This window comes from Podarcis melisellensis (assembly GCF_964234715.1).
Source record: "Podarcis melisellensis genome assembly, chromosome: 6".
Taxonomy (NCBI): domain Eukaryota; kingdom Metazoa; phylum Chordata; class Lepidosauria; order Squamata; family Lacertidae; genus Podarcis; species Podarcis melisellensis.
This window is the reverse complement of record NC_138538.1, coordinates 17,102,042-17,113,594: the sequence shown is the minus strand read 5'-3', so window position 1 is coordinate 17,113,594 and position 11,553 is coordinate 17,102,042. Positions and strand designations below refer to the sequence as shown.

Sequence of the window (11,553 nt, the reverse complement as noted above, 5' to 3'; positions counted from 1 at the left end):
TTTTATTTTATTTTAAAAATGCTACTGGTGGTATTAGTATAGGTTTCAATTTGGATTTTCCCCTCATGATATCTATGCAATTCATTTTTCCGTTTGATAATTTACATGCACATTTATATATTTGGTTATACATTTTAAATGTATCGGAAGTATTATATAATGACACATGAATCCAACACATTGCCTACATATATTCCCTCTTTATGTTTATACATACAATCTGGAATTACAAAACTTGAAAAATCTATCTAAAAGCATTTAAGTGCTATATATTCTCTGTTATATACACTCTTATAGCTATGACTACATTATATTTATATAATGCCTAATGCAGATTTCGTGAAGAATAAATACTTATCAATCTATTTCAATATAAACTTTAAAAGCTTCTAAAAGTTTATAAAAATATACATCAAAATATAACATTTATTTTCTTATATATAACTGTCAATTTCCATTCAATATTTGAGCTTTCACATAATGTAAATCTACTTGTGGAACTATAGTGGAATATAGCACAAGTTTAGCTCTCATACTGTGTCCATATTATTTGCAAACAGGTCTCTCCCCCCCCCCCCCCCGGAAGTAAATAACATGTGAATGTGCATTAAACTTGCACTATATTCCACTATAGTTCTGGAAGTTGCTTTTACATAGTGCAAACTTATCAGTCAGGGGGAAGTCATGAAAATGGAATAAACTGCTATTTGGATGTAGCCAGACTATTAATAACTGCACAAGGAATATCTGGTTTGACCATGAAAATAAAATTCCAGCAGAGGCCCTACAAACTTTTTCTCTCTTTTTTAATTTATTTATGCATTTTCCAAAACTTGGTATGTGCAACTTACATTTACTTTTGTTAATATCGTATCACAAGACTTCCATGTCCACCCCTCCATGGTTACCTGTTTGTTCGTTATTTTGCTGCATATCCTTTTAATACCACCTGAGTTCTACAAAGTTTCTCATTGTGACCCCTGAAGGAACCATTTGTGATTCTGGTGTGAAGTTGTGGGAATTACATTGTAACTGAACTGAGTCAGGCCAGAAAGTCAGAGAGAGAGAGAGAGAGTTTGGAGCTGCATGCTATCTCATGAGAGAGGACAAATATGTGTTTAGTGTCACAGATTTGAGAGTAGAAGGAGAGGCTTGTGGAAAATTCGAACCTAATGCTTGCCCACAGCTGTTGATATTTGCAAGGCCTGTTCAGCATATGTCACCATGTGCCACAAAAGCTACTAATCATTTTACCAAGCTGTGCCAGTCCAAATAGGCAGAAGCAGAGCCCAAAATGGAGAAGGAAATTCATGCATTATTCACTGGCATCGGGGCAGCAATAAATAGCGCCATACCCAAACTGCAAAAAAGAAAAAAGAAAAAGACCAAGCTCTGTTGTTTTTCAGAGGGCCTGGGGCTCTAAGAAGTAAACAACTGGATGCAGACTAAGGCCACATTCACACCATTATTTAAAGCACTGTGATACCACTTTAAACAGCTATGGCTTCCCCCAAAGAATCCTGGGAGCTGTAGTTTGTTAAGGGTGCTGAGAGTGGTTAGAATGCCCCTATTCTCCTCACAGAACCACAATTCCTAGAGTGTTTTAACAAATCAATCTCTCTTCACAGTTAGAAACTTTTTTAAAAAGAAGGAAGGAAGGAAGGAAGGAAGGAAGGAAGGAAGGAAGGAAGGAAGGAAGGAAGGAAGGAAGGAAGGAAGGAAAGAAAGAAAGAACTATGGATTCTGTTGGACCACCTTGTCAGTTGGTCGAAATAATGTAAATCTGTTGAGAGCATATAGATTTTTAAGGATTTTTCTTTTAAAAACCCACACAAGCTTGGGATGGAACAGGCTATTCAAGTGCAAGGGACCGAGACTGGATCAAGACTGCTTCAACCATCCCTAGTATACTTTGATGCCATGGTTCCTTCTTTGCATGCAGCTACAAGCATAATATTGTTCTTTATTTTGGTATTTCCATTGTCCTGTCAGTCTATTATCCTGGGATGGATTAGTCTACGAGTAACCCAAGGCATTCTGAAATACCAGCCTATATTTAGGAATGGATCTGCCACAAAGATTGCAAGCAGCATGGTATGCTTCTTATCAAACACTTGGATGTCCACCTAGAGTGCAGTGCTGAAGACCAAACTAAATGAGATGTGGGAAATGCATAATTTCTTTCTTTCTTTCTTTCTTTCTTTCTTTCTTTCTTTCTTTCTTTCTTTCTTTCTTTCTTGGAATGAATTAGATCAGGACTATGATGCTAGAGTAGGAGGGTGCTATCCAATTCCCCATATCATTTTTTCTGATTTAAATCACCACCAGTAGCACAATCCTTGAGCCTGTTATTTGCCCCATCAGGGAAAACATGCCCAGCTGATATGTACATTTTGTTTTGTTTTGTTTTATTCCCAACCCATATAGCCTATGTTTCAGTCAGAAACAATTGTCCAGAAATGTCAAATGCACATAAACACAATCAAATGCAATAAAAACAATTATAAAAGAACAAAACAGCAGAGGAAAATAGAAATAAAATCTGGGAAATAATTTCAGTGGAACATAGAGGCACAGAACAACATAGCCTTCTATCCTGCCTTGAAAGGTCTCCAATTGTTATGTTTTTTGCACGGTGCCAGAAGGCTTGGGGAATGTTCAAGGGAAGAGAGATGCAAAGTTTAAGTGTGCTAGGTCAGGGGGGATACCTAACCTCTGAAGGGACTGGGAAGCAGAGTATCTGTAGAAGACTTAAGTAAATGGAAAGTCTTCTAAGGTAGAAGGCAGTTACTAAGGAGCTCATCCTGACTCCCATTTGAATCACACCCCAGAACATTAGAAAATTCCATTTTGCTCAGAAAGGTGAACTAAGCCAAGGCTTAAAGAACCAGAACTCTCACTCATTATGGAAAGAGGCCTGAAAATTCCTCTACATGCAGATACATAGGCCTTTCCCCATGCCTAGTGACTAATGCAATAAAGCTGTCCAAGGCATTTCCACTAAGTGACCATCCTTGAGGCTTTAGCAAGGCTCATCTGTAACAGGACACCCTTTATACTCCTCCCTGCCCAATGGTCAGCCTGGATGTGTTGAGCCAATCCACTGGCGAAAAATTCATCCCTGACAAAATGCCACCTGCAATTCAGTGGGTCACAAAATGGGGCAGCTGCATGCAGATCGAGTGGTTCCTGACACTATAGTGCAAACACAATCCCAAAGAGTGCAGAACAATTAAAACCAGTCAAAGTTTAGGCAGAGGCAGCCCTTGTGGTGGGAGCCCTTCTCCTGACACCAGTGTTGCTGCAACTTATATGGACAAGGCTGGTGTGGGGCAGGGTGGCAGTGAGGCTGGGGCTGTTTGGGCACTGTGGTGGGAGGACTGGTTAGGTTCTGCCAGGGGGTCCATGCAACCCTGACCTCATCATCCTGCCCCATCCCAGCCCTTTCCAGGTGGGGCACAATCATCTCAATGTCAGGAGTGTCACTCTGCAGTTCCACCCTGCCCCGCGAGTTGTCACTGATTGTTCAAATAGCTACAATGATCCTGGATGCTGGAGAATTCCCACAGAAACAGAAATGAGAATGGAACTTGCTGGTGTTTGCTTATTCAGACTATGCACAGAATGAAAATCAATCCAGCAGGAATGATCAGTATTCACTGTTGTTGCTGTTTTGAAATGGCAAAAATGGCAACATAACTGAATATGTTCCCGTCCCCAGTGCAGATTGCACTTCCTTTGATTGGAAAAGAATTGCCTTTCCATCAAAAAGAATGGTGTGGAATAACAAAATTATGGCATAATTACATAATTGTGTAAGGTTCTGCTACTGGGGACCACAAGATGAATAACAGCTTTTGTCAGAAGCCGAACTGCAGCGGAATGGAAACATGGCTGCAGGCAACAAGCATGGTTTGTTTGTTGCCTGCTATAGATGGCTTCTTCCATTCCTAACTGCAACTTGAATTGCACCCCCCACTTTATGTGTGAAACTGAAAGGAATCATGGCAACTACACCTTGATTATAGGTTTGTAGGCCCACCAAAACCAACATAAAAACAACCCCAGCAGCTAGATCATACATTAAAATAACTAAGGCTGAAATCAGTCCTATTTACCTGGGAATGTTACCCATTCAGCTCAATGGGAGTTATTTCTGAGCAGACATGTGTAGGATTGAACAGGTGAGTAAGATCTCTTTATCTTCCTGTAGAGATGGTTGTTGTTTGAGATAGCCAGCTGCTGCAGCAAATTTCAAGAGAAGCAGCATCAGACCTTCATATTTGGAGTATGTTTTCTATTATGTGAGCATTTGAGATGTATTTGAGCTCTCCCCCCCCCACCAAACCAACAGTAGGTTTAAAATGTGCCTGATACTTGTGAAAGAAAGGATAAAGCAATCTGTGTGACTTTCCCCCTGTGCTCTCTGTCCACCATCCCCAAGCCACAAGTTGATAACTGCCCCATTTTTATACCTGCGTATTATTAGCATAAGTAGGGAAAGAGAAAAGACAAAAAAATTGCTTTAATCCAGGCTGATGTGTGACTTTGCATAGCACTTTGAATGTTATTAAGTGTTTGAATTCCTTCCTGTGTCTTTTTTAGCCTCCATGACTGTCTTTCTCTTTCGCTGACAGCCTCTGCAGGACCAAATTGACAGCTCTTTAAAGGAGCCTGACGAAAAGCAGCATTAATTAAGTCATTGCCGGACTGTAATTGTGTTAAGAAGTAAAAAATCTAATATGAGAAAAGGTTAGTGAGTCCTCTCTTGTGTCAGATTTTCTACTCTCTATGAATATTAATGCCCTTAATGAAGACAATCTTTGCCTCATCAAGCCGATGCTCTGCATTCAGGTGCCAAATCTCTGCGCCATTGATTTGTTTTTAAAGAACAAATATGTCAGGGGAGAGTGACTGTCCTGTTTCTTATCAACATCATAGAGAGTGCTTTTGTGTTCCTGGAAGGAGTTTATAGATTTTTGTGTGTGTGCGTGTGTGTGTGTGTCTAGTAAGAGCCGCTCATGTGATGAGAGGGACAGAGAGAAAAATAGGGGTGTGTGATAATGGTGTTAAGGAATTGAATATACTGCTGAAGCAAGGTAAATTGCATGGGATAGTTTGTCTTTATCCTTGCCTCTGCTCTGCCACAGCTTCCTGTTGGTGCTGCTTTAGTGCATGAATTTTCACAAATGTCATCCTTCTGTTAACAAGAGGCTATGGCCACCGGAGTTAAATTGGTGGGATATGAATCATCATCAGCAAGAGTCCAAGAGTTTTAAACACTGGGATGAAGAGCTTTGTGATAAGGGGATGATCATCTTTTGCTGATTACCCCTTCCTCCTGCCAGGCTCATAATCGTAATGAAACTGATGAGTGATAATCTTTTCTTAATGCAAGGAGGCCCTTGGGAGCCAACGTCTTGCAAGCAATATTTGTGTGTGTGTGCGTGAGCGCATGTGTGCATCAACCTCTATCTAAAATGATTAGGTGGCCATCATTCTCTCAGCCTCAGTCTTTCCATCTGCAAAATGGGGATATTAATAGTGGCTGAACGTACAGTGCTGTTGGAAGAACAGCGGATACAATGAATGAGGAGTCTTACATTGTTAGAGTAACTGTACTGCAACAAGTATTACCAAGATACCAATATCATCATTTTAGTATGCCTTTATAGGTGTTTTGCTTCTTTAAAGCTCATCTTGTTAGCATGATGAATTTCTCATCTACTCAGATCCAAACTCTGTTTGTTTATTTAAGAGCTCCGTACTCTGCCTTTCAACATAAAAGCCTTTGAGGCAGCTTACAACAGCTTAATTTAAAACAAAACAAAAAAAATCATCAGTAAAATCATACAAGAAAATGGCAGACATAAACACAACAGAAAACAGGTCGAAAGGGATCCAGATTTTCTTGGCTGTCATCGTGTGGTCCAACACTTTGCTCAAAAGCTGGTGCGGGAAGTTCATGATGCGATCTCCTGGGATTTTCATTTTTACTTTTAAAAAAAATATTCACAGGAAGCTCTGAATTTGATTCAGAGTTATGGGGTGAGATTTCCTGAACTAAATTGCTCTCCCCAAACTACTATCATTCCCATAATAAAAAAATAAAATAAAATACTGGTGTCTATATTTTCCCACTGCAATACTAAAAGCAGTTCAGGGTGTTAGGGATGGGTAAATCTGTCAATTTTAGTTACTCTCAGTTTATCTCTCTCTCTTTTCAATCTTAAATTGGGGATAGAAAGAGGAGGTACAAGAAGGCTTGCAAAGGGGTAACCCACTTGTTGTCAGTCATGTGACATTGTGGTGTCATCATGTGATTGACGAGAAATCTGTCAAAGTTGGCCATTGGGTTGCCAAAAAGGTCCTCCACCCTACTTTAATGTAACAACAAAAGGAATGTGAAATCTGACCATGGATCTTCCATGAGGTAGCAGCCAGCTGCAATTCTACTTAGCTGTTTGAAGTCTCTGGGAGGGAATCCATGGCTTCAAGTTACTAGAAAGGAGATTCCGACTAAAAATAAAGAAGAACTTCCTGATGTTAAGAGCTGTTCAACAATGGAACAGACTTCCTTGGGATCCTGTGGACTCTCCTTCCTTGGAGGATTTTAAACAGAGGTCAGGTGGCCATCTGTCATGGATGCTTTAGTTGAGATTCTTCCATTTCAGGAGGTTGGACTAGATGGCCCTCGCGGTCCCTTCAAATTCCACTATTGTGTGATTCAATGTCACATAAAGTCAAGTCCACACTGGGCTGCACTTCTCTCACTCCCCATTCTGCAGTTATATCTACTGGGCTGACAGGACGTTAGTCCCAAGCCTTGAATGCAATTCTGGTTACATTTTTGGGTGAATATACTGAGTCTTATTTGGATGAATCTTGAACTCTGCCTTTCTGTCCTGCATTTCAAACTATTGTAGTCATTGAAGGTATTCAGCTTCCAATAAGAACCATGAGAGTCGCATGGCCCATTATTTATCTTGTTCCTATCTAATAGATCTTTGGTATCTCATGTTATAAGCTTTTCACACACATTAGTGGCAATGTACACAAATCTCCTCTCATAATTTATGTTGCCTAATTTAGTTCCGCAAGTTTTCTCTCATTTGCTTTGACAGTTTTGACTACCGATAAAGAAGACATCTTGTTTTTCTTTCTCTTCTCAGACACAGGAAGTGCTAGGAAAGGTAACAAGCATATGGAAGCCACCAAATTATTTGCTGATAAGTAGACATGCCTCAGCCAAAAAAAGAAGGGAGGGTGATGCTAGTGTTGTCCTTCCTTTTTAAAGATGGAAATCTGCTTCAATTACTGTGAGACACATTGTCTTGCTGTGTCAATTTGCCTTCCTTCCATGCCAGGGTGTGGAGAACACGTGGTCCTCTGATGTTGCTTGGTCACAACTCCCATCACACCTGACCGTTGGTCATACTGTCTGGAGCTGCTGGAAACTGAAGGCCAGCAAGATATGGAAGGTCACAGGTTCTCCACCTGTCTTCCAGACTGTGCTGTGGCCTCATCACCGAAGGATATAATGGACCCTGACAGGCACAGAAAGAAACCCAAGGCATGGTGGGGGCTGCATTCAGTTTTGCCTGCTTTGGATGAATTTGTGCAGAGCTTTTTTGGGGGGGGCAGTAGTAATTTAGGGATTATATGGCATGCGTGTTGTTGTGTGGTAATTTCTGCTTGCTTCTGTGATGTCTTCTGGGACATAGTACTACGTTCTTTTTTAAAAAACAAAAAACGAAACCACCCTGAATTTGGGTAAATAAATAGATGGTCACTAAGGCATCATAAATCTCCAGGGCTCTCTCTTCCTGTAAAGGCTAACAGAGTTTCCCATCACTCAGGGAAAAGGGTGTGCTTAGCATATTGACTTAGGTTGTATATAGCACTATCAGAACATTATTAAGCATTGTTGGCTGCCCACTCTCCACCTTAGAGCAGATTTATGCCACAAGGTGCCATAGGAAGGCACTGGACATAGTAAAAGATCCATCGCATCCTGGTCACTGTCTCTTCGAGCTCCTGCCGTCGGGATGGAGATACAGGACGATGAAGACAAGAACAAGCCGTCTTAAGAACAGCTTCTTCTCCAGAGCGATCTCGGCCCTGAATGGGAAGCCTGGACTTTGAAAGTCATCTAATCTTCCTTGCTGTACTATACTGTATTGTTTTAACTAGTGTTTCTATAGTTGTTTTGATTTTGTGTGGAGTGCCCTACCTGGGTGGATGGAGCAGCCAAGTAATTTCGTGGTCCCCAAGAGGGGGCAATGACAATAAAGATATTACTATTATTATTATTATTATTATTATTATTATTATTATTATTATTATATTATAATATTATTATTATTATTATTATTAAGATGCATTTGCACAACCAGGCTCTTTTAAAATTTGGTTTATGCCATGTTAGCCACGTGCATTTCAAGTTTGCGAGCTCCTTAATATGTGCACAGATTGCATTAGGAAACCTGGATGAGATGAGATATATATTGTATTTTTTTCGTGTATAACACGACCCCGTGTATAAGACAACCCCTATTTTTGGGAGCCCTCAACAGTTGCTGAGCTTCTTTTGTAAGTTCACTGAGCTGTTGAGCAACTTTTTGATGATCTGCCACTCAGGCTGACGGAACTGTACACCGTATACTGGCACTCACCAGATACTCTTCCTAAGCTGAGAAGAACTGGTAAGCAGCCTCCTCTCCAACATTTCCCTGCTACTGCCACAGCAGTGGCCCTTGCTTACTTAGCACTTAGAGTGGCTGAAGAAACCCAGCCAGATGGGTGGGGTATAAATAATAAATTATTATTATTATTATTATTATTATTATTATTATTATTATTATTATGGCATGTTAACCCGTGTATAAGATGACCCTCAATTTATCACAAAAAATTCAGAAAAAAGGTTGTCTTATACATGGTAAAATACGGTATGTGGATACATCTAGATGCTTAGCATGACATGTCTGCCAAAGTCACCTTATAGAAGTATAAAATGAGTTATTGAACTCGGTCTTTTTTCTCCATGCCTAAAGAACAACCCAATGCCTGCAAGATTTTGGACTCATCCAGTAGGGAATAATGTTTACATATACATACGTATTACGGGACACAGGTGGCGCTGTGGGTTAAAGCCTCAGCGCCTAGGACTTGCTGATCGAAAGGTCGGCGGTTCGAATCCCTGCTGCGGGGTGCGCTCCCGCTGCTCGGTCCCAGCGCCTGCCAACCTAGCAGTTCGAAAGCACCTCCGGGTGCAAGTAGATAAATAGGGACCGCTTACCAGCGGGAAGGTAAACGGCGTTTCCGTGTGCAGCTCTGGCTCGCCAGAGCAGCGATGTCACACTGGCCATGTGACCCGGAAGTGTCTCCGGACAGCGCTGGCCCCTGGCCTCTTAAGTGAGATGGGCGCACAACCCCAGAGTCTGTCAAGACTGGCCCGTACGGGCAGGGGTACCTTTACCTTTACCTTTATACATACGTATAAGTTTTATTTTTTAATAGACTGCAGAGGAGGAGGAGGATGCAATGTTTTATATAGGCACAATATATACTGCCTATAACTGCCTATACTGTATCATGTAAAGTTAATTCAAGTCACTTCTTTAAAGTGTAGTGACTCACTAGGCTTTGCCCAATTCAGCTTAGAAAAGGGCCTGGTTCATATACACAGCTTTATCATTTGACAAATCCAGTGTCAAAGTGTTAGACCAGGACTAGGGAGATCTGCTTTCAAATCCCCACTTAGCACTCGGTGACCTTGGGCTGTTCACTGAATCTCAGCCTAACCTGTGTCATATGACTGCTGTGAGGATATAATAGGAAGGAGAGGACCATCCAAACTAGGCTTCATCAACCTGTTGCCCTCTAGATGTCTGGAAGTAAAATTCTGATCAGTTCCAGCCAGCATCTGGAGAGTACCAGGGTGACAAAGGCTGTTCTAAACTTACTTGAAGGGTGGAACAAAAAGGTGAAAATGAAATGAAAGAAATAAGTCATGGGAGAGTAACTGTGCCAGAACATATCAAACACCACAGGGAGTGGTTTTCATTAGGCGCATGCAGGGAACTACATTATCCACCCTGCATCTTTGACTGTAGCATTTGGAAGCAACCTAGTCAGTTTTGTATATGCTCTGTGTTGTTTCTATTGGATCTGCTATTCAGATCCAAATCTGATCTGTTAAATCTGAAGCTTTGTTTCACCCCTATTGGCTACCACAGGGGATCTAAAACAGCTACAACTTTCCCCTGCTTTTCACTTAAGTGGATGAAATTTGCAGGCAAAGGACCATCTTCAAAGTGATTAAGTCTGCCAAATTTCAGGCTGATCCATCAGAGATTTCCAATGCAGGAACCTTTTTAATTATCTGTCTCCACATTGCAGGTGTGGTCTTCCCTTCTGAAGAGACAAAGCCTGTCAAGTTTCAGAAAGAGAGGTGGAATGATTCTCCTACAAGGGCAGATTTTCCTGTTTGGAAGTAGGAAAATATAAAACAAATTTCTAGGGTTGTTTTTTTTTTAAAAAAATGGGAAATTAATTTGAAAACTGTGGACATGGCAGGGGTGCTTCTAGATAAGAAACCAGCTAAAGTTCATAAAGTTGGGTCCATGGAATATTGAGATAACTGATTTTACTTTTTACAAAAGAATTTCAGAAAAAGACTGGAAAGAGAAGTTTCTGAATTGCAACTTATTACCAAACCTAAAACCATGGAGAGACCTGGTCTGAATAGAGACATTGGATTCTTATCTCATTATACATGATAAAGCTATTTTTAGCCATCTCACACCTTGCTTTTTCCTGTAAGACCAATTGCAGTCATTAACAGGTTTACCACACCTATCAGCCAATCACCCACTCCCACCACCCTTCTGAGTAATACCCCTCTCCACCCTCTCACTATATATAAGGGTCTGGTGACTTCTGTTTCAGTGTATCTGAAGAAGTGTGCATGCACACGAAAGCTCATACCAGTAACAAACTTAGTTGGTCTCTAAGGTGCTACTGGAAGGATTTTTTAAATTTTTATTTTACTTTTATAAGGAAAAACTGGAAAAGTCACTCTGGTTTGCCTCATTATTTTGGAGCCACAGGGAACTGATGCATACCCCTAGTTTTCATGCTTTCTCCCATTGCCTCATAGGCAGCATATTCCTGAGGAGTCAGTTCACACATTCAGCTGTCAATCATCAAGACGAGAGAAGTCATTACGTCCGGTATGCATGAACCCACCCAAAATTTTAGTTCAATAACTAAACTTATTTTTCCATTTATAGCACTAATGTTTTGTTTGAAGCTGTTACATGACAGGCAGACAGGCACCTCTCCAACAGTATGTCATATATTCACATAACCACCTACAGCTCACAAACGTGCAAGAATGTCCATATGTACACATCCCCCTCCTCCCGCCGCCACCCATATGAAACCCAAACAGTCAGTAACTCTAATATGGGATCATCTTCCCAGTTAAATTTATGTTCCTCACACACATAAAGCACTGAATCAACGATGTGGCAGAAAGGTTTCATT

At 40.8% G+C, this 11,553-nt stretch overlaps 1 long non-coding RNA gene across 1 annotated transcript; it reads left to right on the top strand.

Annotated features, from left to right (window-relative positions):
- Positions 1 to 4,392: 4,392 nt before the first annotated feature.
- Positions 4,393 to 10,563, top strand: LOC309373265. Its single transcript, XR_014169920.1, has 3 exons — positions 4,393 to 4,752; positions 7,125 to 7,193; positions 10,405 to 10,563. It is a non-coding gene; the product is annotated as an uncharacterized lncRNA (long non-coding RNA).
- Positions 10,564 to 11,553: the final 990 nt, after the last annotated feature.